This window comes from Excalfactoria chinensis, chromosome 1 (assembly GCF_039878825.1).
Source record: "Excalfactoria chinensis isolate bCotChi1 chromosome 1, bCotChi1.hap2, whole genome shotgun sequence".
In the NCBI taxonomy this organism is placed as follows: Eukaryota; Metazoa; Chordata; class Aves; order Galliformes; family Phasianidae; genus Excalfactoria; species Excalfactoria chinensis.
The window spans coordinates 60,142,231-60,154,294 of NC_092825.1; the positions used below are offsets into that span (position 1 = coordinate 60,142,231).

The following is a 12,064-nucleotide window of genomic DNA, read 5'->3' on the forward strand; positions in this document are numbered from 1 at the left end:
GAACCTAATTTTGTGGGTCCAGGGAATGAGCCTAATATCTTATTTGCTGTCCTTCTGTATAAATGCAGAAGAGAAAACTTTGTGACTCTTGTCTTGAAGTGCCATTAAAAACATCATTTCTCATAAAAGTGACTTGACAACTTTTGGTTGGAAATGGCTGGAATTAACCAGAAAAGTGTAAACACGTTAACCAAATTATCTCCAAAGCACTTTTTTGGAAGTAGCTGTCTTAATGCTACAGTGATTTTATAATGACTATAGAACTGGTGTTTTGTGGACCCCGTTAACTCTCCTAAGCACAGTGTTGCCCTTCTTAGACAATTTTTTTTTCTCAGTCTATTTTGAGTAGTTTAGCTCTTTACATGTCACAGAATTTAAAAACCACAGACCTGAAATAGATATAGTGTAGCTTCCTTTTGCTGAATACTTGTACTTTTTTTTTTTCTTACATATAAGACATAATTTAATATATACATAACACTATCATTTTAGATAGTAAGATACACAGTTTATGTTAAAGTTAGTTGTGGTAAGTCAGAAATATGAAATATAACTTAGTAAGCTAATTAGATAGCTGTAAATGAAGGATAGTTCATGGTTATGGTACTCCCACAATCTGCCAGCCCAGAGCACATGAAAAACTTAGATTAGCTTAAGATCTTTGCACTCCATTAGAAGTTTCTAAATTAAAATTAAAAGTTTCTCTTTGGGACTAAGGAGATTGGAATAGAATATTCCCTAGGTGATAAAATATTGTTTTTCTTCTGTTAGGGGAATTTGTGAGAAATTAATATTATTACCTTTCCCAACCTACCCTCTCAAATGCACATTTATATGAAGAGTTACCTTTACTCAGCTGTCTTCCATGATGCTCAAGTAGCTCAGTTATTCCCATGTCTTCTGATGTAAAACAAATGTGGTTTTCACATTCAGCTGCACTCGTGGGGAATGTACCACCCATTGCAGGCCTAGCTAAAGTAGCTTCTTATGAAAACAGATGGTGTCAATTGTTCAACTGTTCCTGTAAGACAAAAGATTGAAAGAAAATGTCTGTCTTAGTTAACTTATATTCCAAAACTCTGACTCAACCGAGCATAGACAATCTCTGTAACAGAGATGTCAGAATGACTGTGACCCAAAATCATGTTATACATCAGTAGCAGGGTCCTCGAAGAGATACCTTTTGAAATGGAGCATTGTGTAAGACCAGATGGTTGGCCTGATTTTCTATTGTTTCTCTTGGATCTCTGGTGATATGTAGATTTCTATACTGCTTGATATATTCTCACAGCTCTGCCAAGTGTTTACACTCAGATAGCTTGGATGAAGAAAAGGAAAAGGCCAAACATAAAGAAGCAGCAGAAAAAATGTTTGTCTCTGAAGTGTGTGTGTGAGCGCATGTGTGAATCCTTGTGTGATGTTAGGGGTTTACTAAGAAGGTATTAATCTTGTTTTCTCTCTCTCTCTCTCTTTTTTTCTTTTCCATTTTACATGAAAGCTGCCACAATTGGGATAAGAGTGAAATGAACATAAGTATGATAAATGATAAAGTGCTCCTGGGAGTAAATATACCACTCAGAAAGAGCATTGCTAATCAAGCATTGCAGCCAGCTAATGCACTCTGAGAGCAAGCACCTCAAAAAGATTCTAAATTTGAAACATTGAAGACTGGCATTTAGCTTGAGTAGTTTCTGGTTTAAGATGAAACTACTTCACCAGGGGATCGCAGTAGCATAACAAAATCTTGGAATGGGCAGAGGCGCGATGTCGTATATGAAATGACCTATGAGACAGAGGAAAAAAAAGAGAGCTAAAAGCCAAATTTTCTACATGATTTGTATGAACTGATTGTTAGAGCAGTGCACAGAATTAGGGAAGGAGGAGAATAAAATCTGGCCCATTTAGATTTGCAATAGACGTATAACTGTTGGTGTCCACTGGGGTGAAAGGGGTGCTGCATTGTTACAACAACATATTTGAAAGGTGTTTTTGAATGCCTTTATAGATTTTGGTAGCCGAAATGCCAAAAGGACTGGCCTGGCATGCTGAATGCATTGCTTTTAGCGAAAGCAGCATATGTTCTACTTGTGAATTTCATCTGCCACCCACTCTTCAGAAGTGTAACACTGCCCACACATCTTGCCTGAATGACTTGAAAAATATATTTTTATTTGCAAATGATGCTCAAAGTCAGATCTATCAAAGCTGCAATGGGTCAAGAAAATCACCCAGAAGACCTTCTCTTTTAAAAAGGCAGGATGAAAGTACTCCTGGCATGAGTCAATTGGATTAGCTTTAAAAAGTGTTTGGGGTGAATATTAGCAAAGTATTTTAAATTACCTGCCTAAGAAACTTGGTAAGTACACCATACATTTGTCTGTGTTTGCAAAATTTAACATAGATGCAAATATGAGTTTGCTTAACTTCAGAAAAAGCTTTCATATTTTCCGATGTTTATTCATCTTCGCTTATGCTAGTGAATGAGTTGTTCAATAACTCCAGGAACGTGGGTGACCTTCCTTGTGTCTTATCTAGTCCTACTATATTATATGGAAGGAAACAGAATTGCCTGCAGTGTCAAGATGTGGAGGTGCTGGATCAAGATTATGATGTTTTCTATTTTAATCTATATTCCTTTCTCAGTCATTCCTGATGTTTGTTTGCGTTCTGACCAGCACTGATCACTGAGCTGATATTGCCGATCAAACATAGTAATTTCAAGATCTGCTTTGTATTACTAATTGTAATTGCCATGTATATAGTTATCACTATTTTTAAAATATGCATTATTTTGCATTTATTAACTTTTAATTTCATCAAACATTTCATTGCACAGTCATTTAGAATTGTGTGATCTTTCTACAGTCAGTTTTAATTTTGACAGCTCCAGATGTTCCAAAGGATGATTCAGGCTTCAAGAAAACATTAGATTGCCTTTAAAATTATTAATTTGGATGATTTTTTCTATCATTTTCTCCTAATGCAAACTTTTATGCTTTTCTCTGAAGCAACCAGATCTACAAACACTGTTGCTTTTTCAGTAACATTTTATATCCTATAATAATCCTTTGATTTGGAGATTTGGTGTTTTAAGAAATGTACCAAGTATTCTGAAATGTATGCAAAAATGTCAGCTGTTGGCAACACTGCTCAGACTTTCATCTCAAGCCTCCCTAGGGTTCAGGTGGCTGAGCAGTATCAGAGAACACAACTGAACATGTTCATGTTACAGTTGTACTGTGAGTTACCATAACTGAGCTAATTGGGCATGCACTCCTTGGAAGTCCTCTCTTCAGGTGTACACACATTAGAGAGACAAGTTACTTCCAAGTTCGAACCAGAAATTAACCTCATGTGGGCTGAGCCTCATCCACAGCAGCAAATCCAAGTGATTTTTCCAGCACATCTTCAGAGAGTTACACAGAGCTGAGTGCTTGTAGAGGACAATTCCATGCTGTCTGTGCTCTTCTATTTGCTGATTCTACTGATCAGAATGCAATTACTTGTTATTATTACAAGTTAACTGAGTAGTTTTAGATTTGAACAGCTGGTTTACAAATACCTAATTATCTAGTGCCCATGAGTGTAGAGACTAAAATATCTTTGCACATTCCCTGGGGATAAGTGGGCTTGTTGAGATGATTTTATTGTGAAATATTTATTATTATTATTATTATTATTATTATTATTATTATTATTATTATTATTATTATTATTATTATTATTATTATTATTATTATTTTGTAGTGCCTCCTGATCACACCCCAGTGCATTAGAGTGCTCACAGTCTTGGGAGTCAAGCACAGCTTGATCATCTGTCTTGTTGGATCCTCTCTCTTCCTTTTTTGCTTTCATGTAGTGGAAGATCCCATAACTGCATGAATGGGATACCATTAAACCCCTTTTTACATTTCTGAAGTGAAACAGACTAACCAGGATCCTAGTAAATGGATTCATCTTCCAATTTGTTTAGACTTTCTGCAATGAAACATTATTAAATCATCTTCCCTCTGAATAAACTTTAAATGGGAATTCTTAATAGAAATTAGAAAATTTTGCAGCAGTTTCAATATTATTAGTTATATTTTGAACTCTTACTTAGAAGTAAAAACAAAAAAAACCCTATTTTTTTGTGTCTTTATATCAAAGGTAACAGTAAAAGTGGCTTATTTCAAACTTCTAGATTTATTTTTTACCATTTTCTTAAAGGAGCTGTAGTTCTAGGCATACTCAGTAAGATTATTCCTTCTGTACCCCTAATTATGAAAATCTTTATAATATTTAATGTTTACAGGAAGATCTGTTAAGTTGGAGCACGTTGACATTTTCCAACAGCATCACTTAAGTACAGTTGAGAAGGTTGCTGCATGCTCAATTACTTCACATAGTATAGGCTGTTAGTAAGCAGGACTACGATCTGGCAGCCCGTAGCTCGGTATTAGCTTAGTTTGTGTTATAGCCAATTGCTGTCTGACCTCTCCACACTGCAGAGGAAATGCAATGCCATCTGTATATCTCTTAGTCACATTAAATTATGTCATTTATATTACATTGGAATTCAGAGTTTACTTTATGTTTTGCAGTAAAATTAGCAGAAGTAACAAGATATAAGCAGAAGCACATAGGTGGAAGTTTGAGGGCCCCTTCTCTCTCTGGCTTGCTTTGATTCCACCAGGTGTTGAATTCAGGGGTTGTTTATATCTGTGAAGGTGCTTGCAAGAGTAAATGTTTATGGGGCTTAAAAACTCTCTGATGTCAGACATCTATGTGTTTGATCTTACAGGATAAAGTCTTCACTGTTAATAAATAATACCCTTAAAAATTTGAGCAGGAGGAGGAGAGGAAAGCTCATTGAAAATAGAAAACTGATATAAAATTGCTATTAAATTAAGGTATTAAACAAGAAATTGTGTACATTAAAAAACAGCTTCAAGTTAATACTTCCTGATAAACAGTTACACATACATCACTGTCTTTTTATCAGTCTTGATGAATGTGTCAAGCTCATACTCTGTCATTATGGTCTTGTTAATACAAAGGGCCAAAAGAAACCAGAATTTCTCTCCAAGGGGCCTGTTTCAACTCCCCTGGGAGTAGAGAGAAAAAAACATTGTGGATTTAAGTAGTGCTGGGCCCTACATATAATTTTTGTGTCTTTAATTTCCACATCTCTCAGTATACTCCTATGGATCCACTATCTGCTGCTCAAATAAAATATTACCCCGCCCAGAATATGAGTTACGTCCTACATGGAATAGCTTCCAGAAGATACCACTTTTTTTTTTTTTTTTTAACTGTACTTTTGTGTAAAATGGAAAGGCAATAAGACTGTCAGTTATTTGGTACAGCCCAAGCAGGCTGAAACAGGATCCAGCTGCTCTTTGGACATTTATTGCTTTGGTCCTTTCCTGTTAAATGTCCACTGTCATTTTGGTTTTATGTGAAACCCTTCATTCAAAAATATGATCACAGACTAGAAGGACTTAAAAAGTTTTCTACGTGCTAGCTGATATAAAACTAGACTATCGCTGCCTTGACAGGCTTACAGAAATTTTCGTTGTTAATTTAAGTCCAAAGGATGTCAGAAATATTTATAAATGGTGACAATTTATATGAATCTTTGACATAACTCATCCTATATTTTGTTTTATAAACATTCTGAACCTATTCACAAGGAAACAGGATGTGCACTGTCTGAGGAGCTTTCTACTCTTTCCTTAAAAGGATCTGCTACGTGCAAGTTGTACAGAGCTGTTGTATATCACTTTGGTCTTAAAAAAATGTGTGTACATAGAAAGGCCAAGGATGAAATCCTCGAATTCAATAGAAAATGTTTTATTGGTTTAATTGGAACAAAGTTTTCACCTCAAATCCTCAAATGTTGAAAACTAGCCTAACTTTATTAAAGATGATGAATTAAGCTGAAGGGTGCTCTAGTTGCATTACAGCAGAGGATCTGGCCATCAAAAGGCATGTATTCTTAGGATAAGAAAGTAATCAAGAGGAAATATGTCAGAAGACAAGTAAACGATGCAAATTTGTCTTGTGAGTTTAACCCTGGGCTAAAGAACAGAGCAAGTCCTGTGCTGTAGTCCTCTGCTACTCATTTGTACAGGAGTGACTGTCATTTTAAATGAAATACAATTAGGTAAACTTGTGTTCATGTCAGATTTACATCCTCATCTGCAATACATTAACAAGTAAAATGAAAATATATTTATACATATTATATAAGCCGATCTGAAATCCTGATGTATGCACCCACAGATTTATAAATTGTAATTGTAAATCAATGTAAATTGCTTGGTCAGAACGTTAATGCCTTACCATCATAGAAATTAGATACAGAAAAGACTGATTCATTTATCTAGTCCATCTCTATGCCAGTGAAGAATTAGCCCTGTTCAATGTAATCTTTTCTAGTGCGTTGTCCAGGGTAATTCTGAAAGATTCAAAGATAAGGATTTTTCTATTTCCCTGTCAGATACAGATTTTATTTCTTTATTTTTTCATAATTTAAACTGAAGAAGGTGGCGGAGTTTCAGGTCCCGACACTCAGAGGTACTGGAATCAAACATTGCCAAAGTACCTATCCCGGTCAAGAACAGAAAAGAACAGTACAGTTAGCACATAAAAATACAGAGAGAAATGGTGAGGCATGTAATCAGTTCTCTTCATCCATGCCTAGAGCCCCTTACTGATGAGAAATCCTTTGCCACCGCTTTCAAAAATTGGCTTATTTCCATTTCAGAATGTGAGAAGCAAGGAGTTTAATAAACAGGTGCTAAAGTAAAGCGAAACCCATAGTTACGAAATGGAGGTATTATTGTCTTGATTGAGGCTCTTAACATTAAGGGCGTACTTGGTTAAGTTTTATCTCTCTTTCATTTGCACAGAATCCATTTCCCAGCTCCGGATGTACGGGAGATTATATAGAGAGATCTGACACCCATCTCTATTTGGCTGTTGAATCTTGGCAACTGAGTCCATTAACCCCATAGCATCATGTACTCCCGGAGTCTGCTTGAGAGCTGTATGCTATTAGAGGCAGCAGGGTTTACAAGAAAGTGAGGTAAGTGTGAGACAAACAGGTTTCACAGTTGTTGCTGACACTGACCACACAGAGGCTTTGTCCAGTCATCCATTTCAGTGCAACAGGAAGTTTTGCTAGTTGCAGTGAGTGATTGATACCTACCGATATCATGAGCTTATCATGAATTTACACATAATATGAAAAGTAAAAGAGACAACAGCTAACTGGAATAATGTGTAGCTGGTTTATCATTTACTGATCTAGCTATCCTTGCTCAGATGTTTTGTACCCCTGTGATAACTGCCTGTCAAATTATAAAATGGCCCTAGTTAAATGGCTGAGCTAGAAAAAGAATGATGAAAGATATTGTGATAAAGATGTAAGACTGAATTGAAAGATTCAAGCCTTCCCTCTGGTTATGATCAATCTTATTTGGATCTGATTAATGTTTCCAGAAGCGTCCACTGAAGTCCATGGTGCCCAGTTAGGGATATTGTTAGACATATTTTTCAGAAATTGTGGGGATTCCTTCCTTCCAATATTTTTCTTGGTATTTTTTAGTGTAACACTCTTCTGAAGTTCTGTTTCTTTTGATATGTTTTAGGATGCTCCCAAATAATTTAGGTGATTCTGAAAATGATGTCCTTAATCTTTACATCTTACCTCCTCATTATCTCCAAATTGATATAATGCTTTCCTTAAAGGAATGTGAGGAAGATGACATAATTCAATATAGTAAATTGTGTTGAGATCTTCAGATGGAAAGAGAAAAATGCCAACTCTTTATTCTCTGGTTGTTTGTGTTGTTTCCCCCCTCCCCCCCCCCCCCCTCCCCCCCTCCCTTCTGTCTATCTGTCTCCACATTTTGTGTACTTTTGAACTGATTTTAGCTATCCGGCTTGGGACTATTCCTTGTCTGAGAATTAAGTCATTTAGTACAACAAAATGAGCTTAGTAATGCATACTGTTCTTTGATGCAAGGCTACTCTACTTTGATCACCAATACATCATCATACATTACAATGCTTCATATCTGATTCTCTTTTCATTTATAGCAGCACAAATCAGGAATAACTTCAATGAAGTCTGTGGAATTAAACTGATGTAAGTGAGGATATTCAGACTTTCCTTCTATTCAGACCTCCTTACTCTGACATGTAAATTGACTGCCTTTCTACAATAGAAGCCATTTAGGAGTAAATTTCCAATGCACTGTATGATCATTAGATTGGTATGTAATTCATGTGTGCCATTTTGAAAATGCCAGTGCCCCTTTGAAAGGGTATGAAGGAAAAATGGTTACTTCTATAATGTTACTTAAAAGGCTTCTGTTTATCAAAACCTCACTGTGTCATGAAGGTAGTGTTTGTACTTAGTGCAAAAAAAGCACGCTTGTCTCTGTGACTGATCTACGGAACAACTCTTGAATAATGGAAACTTATTTTGTGCATATAAGAGAGATATATAATCCTCCACCTGCTCCTTGGAAAAACTAGAAAATTTGGCTTTGCTATTTCTGAATTTAATCTTAATCTTCAGAGCACTAAAACTCTCCAGTGGGGCCAGTGGTTGAACTGAACTACAGAATATTGCCTGCAGAAATTTATTATAAGATTGAATAATACAGTATTTCTCCATACTGTTTTAGCCTCTTGTGTATAAATAAGATAGACATTGGGGGCGGAGAGTGAGTGCAGTCTCTCTCTGCACAGAATGTTTTAATTTTGGGTGCAACCAAATAATAAGTGATCATAGTTATACACTCACTTTTGTCTTTTTCCTCCTTCCTGCTGCAGAGGTGGCTACAGTTCAGCTAGTAGTGAGGCTACAGAGTTTCATGTTTTCAAATACAAAAGTAATTGCTGTGGTCGTTAACAGAATTGATTTCATTACATGGAATTATACTCCTTAGGCGAGGTCTCAGGGACTGTTCCACCCACATGGGAGTCTCAATGAAGTGCTGGCTGATCCTTGAGCAAGGTGGGAGTTTACAGTCCTCAGTAATGAATCATGCTTCATCATTATCTCTGATATAATAAACAATCAAAATGGAAAATTGTCTAAAATATACCTTAATTTTGTATTCTTATCATCAAAGGCCTGCTAGCTAAATATGGACAGCAGGTTATACAACAAAACAAGAAACACACATAAGATACTAGAATAGATTCCTGGAGCAGTGTAACCCGCCATCTTCCAGCATATGCACATACCTGACAAATATACATCCTCCTCAAGATACTTGTGAATAAAGCAGAAAGTAGAAGAAAACAATAAACAAAAGCCCTACAAAATGAAAATAAAAAGAAGAAAATATAGAAATCCCGAAACAATATGAAGGATGCTGAAGACCTAAGCTGTGATTTGTCTCATTTCACGAGTAAATGAAGGAATTATGATGCTTACACCAGTGGCTCCAGAGATTTTGTCTGCGGAAGGCAGTATGTTGAAAGTTTTTAATTGTGGTGTATTTCAGTGTAGTGGGAAGAGAAGAGTCTCAAAATGTTGGGCTTTTCAGGTCATGTCTAGTCAGTGTTTTTTGGTGTCTTGTGGACCACTAAGAATTACCTGACTTAACTGTAGTTCCTTGCACAAAGACTGATAATCTTCTGGGATGGGACACGATTTGTAATATGCAGATTTCCAGGATCTCAATCATATGTTGAAAATTGCTAATTGGTATTTTGTTATCAGTTGCCATATCAGCAATTATCTTTTCAGGCTTTCAAGTTAAAATCTGCAGTGGGTTGCAGGTCCACTAAAATGGGGCATATATGTCAGTAGTGAGATTTCTCCATAGTACGCACACTTTAAGTCCTAGTACTTTCAAGCAGAACAGCACGTCAGAAGCTTTAGGAAGGAGGATACATTTCATTCCTCTTTATAACAGCATACCAGCTGGGTATTACGTTATTAATTGACTATCATTCAGTTCTTGATCCAAGTGGAGTAGAAGCATGTGTTCATACTGCCAATTTAGGTAACAGCATTTCACTTTATATCTATTGCCCTGATTGTCTACTTGATGTATGTACTGGATTTTCTCCTGAGATCCCTTCAGGATTAACTAGATCTTTTTCCAAGAAAACCTGGGAATGAATTGGCCATTACATTAACTTAAAGTCTGAGCCAATATGGAGGTGATGGCACCAAGTCTTGATCCCTTCACCCAGCATAGTCTTTCAATAGTATCCCAACAAACTCAAAGCCATCACACACCCTTGTATCACAAGGGCTTTTTCCTTTGGTTGTGGTAATCCTTGGATTGTGCTGGCAAAGCACCAGGACGCTGGATTTCATTACAGCCCACACATAAAAATAATAAATTAAAGCAGCCTAGATAAAGGCCCATGGTGAGACTACAAAGGCCATGATCATGTGGAAAACAGTGCATGGACAATTACTATGCAGAGCACAAATAGTCTTGAATAGAAAGTAAAGAGGAAAATACAACACAAATGTCAACAATCTGCCAGTTCTCTAAGGCACAGATTACTTGAGTCTGGTGATCTGAAGAGGATGATTCAGTATCAAACATGGTGCCACAACATTGGTAAATGAGTGAGCAGATACTGACAGGATACATTTCCCAGTGAGCCACAGGTAAATATTCAGTCAACTCTCTGTAATTTATGTAATATATTGATCTCTTCATTTGTCGAAAGAAAAACATGAAGTGATACCTAGTAAAGGGTTCTGTTAAAAGAAGGGAGTTAAAGTTTACTCCCTGTGCAACTAGAGGAGTATAGAGAATTTGTTTGAAAATCAAATCTGAATACCAAAAATCCACACTGTGGAGTATGTTCCAGAACTGTAGAAAAGTAACTGATTTCAGTTTGTAAGAACAACCTAAAATATAACAGCTGTTTGTGTTTCCTGATTTCGTGAAGCTTTGCTTTGACTTTTATGGCCAGTAGCAAAAAGAGCCCTTGTGTAAGAAAATAAATTTGATCTTCTTTCCTTTTAGATAATCTTCTACTTCAGCAATCTTTTTTTCCTTTAATATATTTATTACTATTATTATTATTATTATTATTTTAACCAAGGTACTCTAACTGAATGTGAAAATCTCAGAAACTGCAGATTCTTCCATAGAATTACCCAGATTTTAAAAGACCTTGAAGATCATCAAACTTTCCACTAAATCATATCCCTGAGTACCACATCCAAATGGCTCTTAAACACATCCAGGGATGGCGATTCAACCACCTCCTTGGGGAGCCTATTCCAGTACCTAACTACCCTTTCTGTAAAGAAGTTCTTCCTAATATCCAACCTAAACTTGCCCTGGTGCAACTTGAGGCCATTTCCCCTCGTCCTGTCACTTGTCACTAGTGAGAAGAGACCTGTCCCACTCTCACTGTAAGAGCCTTTCAGGTTCTGGAAGAGGGTGATATGGTCTTCCCTCAGCCTCCCTCATTTCACTGTTTGAAAAGATATACCCAGGTCACTGGTGAGAGTCAGAATTATTCAGAAAGCTCTTATTTGCTTTTCATTTACTTTTTCAAATAGATGTCTTTACACCACCCTGTGTCTCAGGTCACTCTAAAAACGTCTTTAATATTTGTAGCAAACGGTAGGTAGCATCAATTTCTCCATGATAAAAGGAATTAATACATGAGCTGTGCTGTATAGAAAATGAACTTTCTTTTAAAATAACAAATCTTTTATTTTTTATTTTTTCCTATAACCAGAGTGTTTGCTTCCTTACCTCACTCCCTCCATAGCTTGGACATATTTATGGTTAAATACTGAATGGGTGAGAAATAACCATGCAGTAACTTTACTGATGTTCAACTGTTACTAGAGATTGATAAATAAAAAGATATTTGGCAGTTACAATAATCTTTTCAAATGTTTACAAGAGAGAAGAAACAGGCTAGATAAGATACGACCCAAAATTTGTCACTGACCACTGCTACTTTTATTATTTTATGTTTATTCTTTTATTCATTGTATAATAATTTCTATAGGTGGTAGTCAGTATCTGTGCTATTCCAGGTCTATGTTACAGCTGCTTGGAATTTTCCA

At 36.3% G+C, this 12,064-nt stretch overlaps 1 long non-coding RNA gene across 1 annotated transcript in view; it reads left to right on the forward strand.

Moving 5' to 3' along the window:
* Positions 1-2,216: 2,216 nt before the first annotated feature.
* Positions 2,217-12,064, forward strand: part of LOC140247714 (uncharacterized) — a 29,041-nt gene continuing 19,193 nt past the window's right edge. The window contains exons 1-2 of the long non-coding RNA XR_011902762.1: positions 2,217-2,356; positions 6,897-7,072. This is a non-coding gene — a long non-coding RNA (uncharacterized lncRNA). The remainder of the gene's footprint in view (positions 2,357-6,896; positions 7,073-12,064) is intronic.